General features: G+C 35.6%; 1 long non-coding RNA gene across 1 annotated transcript; it reads left to right on the top strand.

Moving 5' to 3' along the window:
- Positions 1-4,656: 4,656 nt before the first annotated feature.
- LOC109018236 lies at positions 4,657-5,356 on the top strand. Its single transcript, XR_002000538.2, has 2 exons — positions 4,657-5,101; positions 5,211-5,356. It is a non-coding gene; the product is annotated as an uncharacterized LOC109018236 (long non-coding RNA).
- Positions 5,357-6,037: the final 681 nt, after the last annotated feature.

Below are 6,037 nucleotides of genomic sequence, written 5' to 3'. Positions count from 1 at the left end.
CTACATCAAAGTTTATAGTTTCGAGGAGCAGAATCGCAGGTGGGGACACCATAGTGAGATTTCCCAAAATCTCAGCAAGTGAAATAAAAAACTAACACTAAAAAATATAAACAAGGAAAAATATGAAGTTATGCAAAAATGGCAATTTCATAAGACTCTAATATCTACCATTATTATAAATCACCAGTGCCTTCCCAAACTTCACAGAAAAACACAACGCACTCAAAATCACTTTTTTCATTTGAAAAGTCACCATTTAATTAAAGTATGGACCATGGCCTCCCCTAGGGACCATCCGCACATTTTGGCTCCCTTCGCCACACGACGGGAGCTAACCGTGCGCGTGACTTTATATTGAGTGATACCCAACTCCACGCTCGGCGCATACGTGACCAACATCCTCTAGTTTTTGCCAGTGGAGAAGCCACAGAATCGACATGAGAGTGTTACCGTCTCGCTCGAGCCGGTTATCGTTCAACGACAATCCAGGAATGTCACTCAGTTTTATTCGCTCCCAAGTGACCAAAGGAGCTTCACCGAGATAGTGCCCCAACTCGACTTGGGCTTTTAATCCACATAAAGTCCATACAATCATTTTATTAATGTATGCACCATGGTCTCCTCTAGGGATCATCTGCACAATCTGTCTCCCTTCATCACACCACAGGTGATGATCGTGCGTGTGACTTCATAAAGAGCGATACCCAACTTTGCGCCCAGTGAGTACTTGATCAGGCATCATTTAGCCTCTGTCATTAGAGAGGCCACGAAGTCAATACGAGAGTGTTACCGTCTCGTCTGAGCCGGTTGCCATTGAGCGACAACCCAAAGAATGTCACTCAATTTTACGTGCTTCCGAGTGACCAGAAGAGCTCCACGGAGATAATGTCTCATTTCGACTTGGGGTCGTGATATGCACACACTCACAAAAACATAATTTTAATAGGAAAATGATATAAGAACAACAATACTAAAATTTGTTTATAACTAAGCATAAGAAATTATTATTTTATCTACTTTGAACTGCTGGAAGTACAAAAATTTTGAATTAAAGTAAAAAATATTAATATTTTAATGTGTAATAGTACTTGAGTTGTAAAATAGTTGATGGTGTATGATTGTCATTTTTAATATATGACACCAAAACACATTCTTTCTATTTTTTTAATAGATTATAATATTTATACACACGATAGATGAAGAAATTGCATGTAGTACTGTTTGGATCAAAGTCTCCTCAAATTCGTGCCTCGCCTTGAGAGCCTTAAGTGGAAGAGAGATACATACACATATAAAGTAGACCTCACAACATTTAATATCGGTACTTGTACAAATATTTTTTGCAACATTATATAAGCCATAAATTTTGTAGAGTCCACTTCATATATTTGGATTAGAAGTATCCCCAATTTGAATTAAGGTTGAAGTTGGCATCCCTAAGTGGAAGACGAATTATGTAGGTTAATTTTAACGACACAAATTAAAGAGAATTTCAGGACATGATGAAGAAATCCAAAGCTCCCTCCGGACATCTTCTCCATGATTATCTGTCTACGTCATCATCTTCCAACTGCCCGCATTCAATCGTGGAAATTTATTACTCTAATGGGTAGTTGGCTCTGTTTTTATGGCATTAATTATTTAGCCAAAGTCTCCGATCCTTTCTTTCAAGTCTTTTTCCAGTACTCTGCTTTTTCTTCGATTCATTTAATTCAATCACATGGTATGACTATGGACTACTCCACCACATGAGTACTTGGCACATTAATTCAACAAGAAAAAATATATTTACAAGTCGACCGACCACGTGGATAACACATTTAACAAGATGCTTACATGGCATGAGTTGATTTAAAAACAAAATTAAATTTAAATATCACAAATCAAAATCTTGCCTTGTAAATAATGTAATAATGCATTCTATATATCAGCTTGCAAATTGAATAATTCATTCAACTTATAGCATACCAAATCCAAAACTTTGCAACATTACAAATAGATTTTCTGGAAAACTTTAAAGAAATTCAATATAGCATAAATTAATTTGTAAAAAGCTTTGTATAACCTAAATATGGCTTTCAACTCTTTAATATAGAAGAAAGTTTTTCTGGCTATGCATTATTTTATTTTGTAGTTATGCCAAACTCCAAAGACTTGCGTTCAAGTCTCTTTTTTTTTTTAAGTCTTTTTCCACTCTATTTTTTCTTTGATTCCTCTTATTCAACTGTGACGCCCTCATTTTTCGCTTGTAAAATGACGGTAGTCTAGGCATTGGGATTTTGGCTGCTCGGATCAAATGCCCCTGGCGCAAAGTGATAGCAAGTGTGTGCTTACATGCAATACACAAAACCAAATAAATATCCATAAGCCATAATATTTACCAAATTTTGGCATAAAAATATTACATTCATCTTAATAAATTTAAAGAAAATCTGAATAAGAAAAAGGCCCCTAAGTCTTCAATCTCTGGACAGATCTAGACCTCCATACTAGTAATCACCCTCTGCATCAAAGTTTACGATTCCGAAAAATGGAACCACAGGTGGGGACACCACAATGAGATTTTACAAAATCTTAGCAAGTGAAATAAAAAACTAACACTAAAAGATACAAGTATGGAAAAATATGAAGTTATGGAAAAATGGTAATTTCATAAGACTCTAACATTTACCATTATTATAAATCACCAAAACTTCACAGAAAAATACCACGCACTCAAAATCACTTTTTCTTTTGAGAAGTCACCATTTAATTAAGGTATGCACAATGGCCTCCTCTAGGGACCATCCACACACTTTGGCTCCCTTCGCCACACGATTGGTAACGATCGTGCGTGTGACTTTATAACGAGCGATACCCAATTACGTGCTCGGCGCGTACATGACCGACATCCTCTAGCCTCTGTCAACAGAGAGCCCACAAAGTCGGCATGAGAGCGTTACCGTCTCGCTCAAGCCAGTTATCACTCGGTGAAAACCCCAAGGAAAAATGATATAAGAACATCAATGCTACAATTTGTTTACAACTAAGTATAAAAAAATTATTATTTTATCTAGTTTGAACTGCTGAAGTACAGAAATTTTGAACTAAAGTAAAAAAAGCATTAATATTTGTGATTGACATGCTTGGGCGCACAACAATCAATTAATAATTAACACAAAATAATACAAATTTTCACAGCAAGCCTATACTTAATGCCACAACAACTGCAACTAAATCCCAATGCTTCATGGCACTTAGCCACTTCACAAATTCACATCCAACTACAACGCTTCACAACCACGCCTCAGTTCTACATTTTCGAACCAAGTCTTGCTTGACTTAAAACACCACAGATTCACAATTCTTCCAACAACATGCACGTTCGGGCTGGTGCATAGAGGGACGAAACTCTAAATTCGTGATAGTAGGGTAGATGGCTTAGTTTTATATGCCATTAATAGCTGACTGAAACTCTAAAGACTTTTCATGTACAATCACATGAAGTCTTTTTCCACTCTGTAACTCTGTTTTTTCTTTGCTTCCTCTGCTTCAATTCCGCAGCTGCATGGCCTCATTGATTCTACTAACCTACCCTACCAATCCAATAAATAAATAAATAAAACTACAAAATCATTAAGGCCTGACAGCGAAATATGATGTTTTATGAAATTTTAAAAAATAAAGAGAAAAAGTTAATAAAAATATTGTAAAGTTAAAATATTATTAGAATATAATTTTTTAATATTTTTTATTTCATTTGAAAAAAGTTGATTTTTTTTTTTTTGTTTAAAATTTTGAAAAAAATGTAATAATTAAATGAAAAAGTTGAAGATTTAAAATTAAAAAATATTTGTATTTGTAGTATTTTGATATTACAGTGATAGACTCTTGTTATCCAAACAAGGCCTAAATGATAGCTTTATTTGTAAGGTTCAATTTATGTAAATATATGCAAAACAAGGTTCAATATATTTGTGCAAAATTTTTAGATAGAAAAATATTTGTATTTGTAGTGTTATCCAAACAAGGCCTAAATGATAGCTTTATTTGCATTTTAAATTTTGCACAAATATCTTTCTATCTAAAAAGAGTAATGCTACATACAGTCGTGGAATGCGCAAACGCCGTGCAGTCGTTTGAAAAAGAGTGGGGTCCATTATTAATAAATTAATTTCTTTTCAGGTGGGTCCCTTATTTATTCACTTTTTTCAAAGCGACTGCACGGCGACTGCACGCTCACGACTGCAAGTATCATTTCTCATCTAAAAATGAGTTACAAAAGAGGCTAAAGAGCTAGAATTTCAAATTTCGTGGAAATTACTTTATGGCAGATGGCTCAATTTTTATGGCATTAATTATTGCTGACTTAGTAGCCAAAGTCTCCATCTTTGATCAAGCCTTTTTTCCATTACTCTGCTTTTTTTTTATTCATTAATGCAATCACCACATGAGTTGGCCACGTTACTTCGGCAAAGAAAAATTCTATTTATAAATAGACGTTGATATGCTTACATGACATGATTTATAAATTCAATATTGTCAAATTGAATAAACAGTTTTTCTACGTACAATCGGCGGTGGAAACCGCCAGGTAATCGGATGACGTGGTTAAAGCCACGTCAATCAATATATTAAAAAAAAAAAAAAAAAAAGAGGTAAATGGATGAGCACGTCTTTGTGGGAGAGAAAAGCAGAGGGAGAACGTTTGTTTTTGTCGTCTTTGTGGGAAGAGACCACAAAAGCAGAGCTTTGGTTTCTATTGTCCTCTTCGTGGGAGGAGGGAGCAAACCGAGTGGGTCTTCATGGATTTCGAGTGGTCATCTTCGTGAGAGGAGGGAGCAAATCGCGTGGGTCTTCGTGGGAGGAGAAAAAGCAGAGGCTTTTGGCATTCTTCACGGGTCGTTGAAGTGGCTTCAGATCTGTGCTTGTCCTGTGCTACCAACGACACACTCGATTCCTGGTTCTATGCTGTTTATGGGTGCCAGAGAGGTCATAAGATGGATTATAACATTTCTTGTGATTTTCTTACACACTTGCTGACCTTCTTCTTGAAATCATCTCTCCTATCTCTCCATTCCTTCTGCAAATACAAAATGCAAACATGGATCTTAGAGCACAGGTCGACAAATTAACTTTTAGTACCGAATCATTTATGACAACACTTATAATAAATCCTTTTTGCTGTCTGTATCTCATTCAAAATGATGTTCTGCCAATAATGGGTGCAGGAGATGCAATCAAAAGAAAAAAATCAATAGCCAATGATCACTCACTGCTGCTTCAACATTTGTAGGGGATTCGTCATTAGGACTGGAAAGCATTGATATTATACTCAAAACAATACTTTCAACCTGAAACAACAAAAAAAAAAAAAGACATTTGTAAATGCAAGAAGAAGATGCAAAGAAGAAGATAAGAAAACGAAACTATGAAGACGATGCGAAGACGATGCTGCAAAGATGAAGGACTCTGTTTGAAAAATGTGAAGAAGAAGCTGAGAAGAAGAAGCTGCGAACCCTAAGCTGCGAAACGCAGGACTCTGTTTGGGAGGGAGGCTTCGAAGGACTGTGTTCGTCTGTGGGAAGACGAAGGAAGGGAGGACAACTTTGGGAGGGAGGACTTTATGTTCGTTTGTCGTTTTGATGCATAATGAAACGCAGCGTTTTCATTTTTCCACGCTGGCAACCGACTCCCAGCGGTTACGCTGGGCGTTTGTATTCAGCATTTTTCTTGAATAAATGATGTATCTTGGATTCAAGGTATAGACTACTCCACTACGTGAGAGAAAAAAAAAAGAATAAAAATATTAAAAAATTATTTGAATATAATTGTTCATCAAAATTTTAAAAAGTTGTAATTTATCTATGCTTTGTTTGGAAGTTTGAAAAAATTGTATAGAATTTTGTATTTTTGTATAATAATTAGGTAATGATTTGATGTATCTTATAATGAAGCCTCACGAATTTTTTAAAGAATTTGCTCAAACTTGTCTCGGCCGTGTGCACTGAATTCCAAGTTTTTACAAGTTTCTATCCAATTTCAATTAGATGATTTG

This window comes from Juglans regia, chromosome 15, assembly GCF_001411555.2.
Source record: "Juglans regia cultivar Chandler chromosome 15, Walnut 2.0, whole genome shotgun sequence".
NCBI classification, from domain to species: Eukaryota; Viridiplantae; Streptophyta; class Magnoliopsida; order Fagales; family Juglandaceae; genus Juglans; species Juglans regia.
The sequence above is the reverse complement of the archived record's forward strand: the minus strand, read 5'-3'. Positions and strand labels throughout refer to the sequence as shown.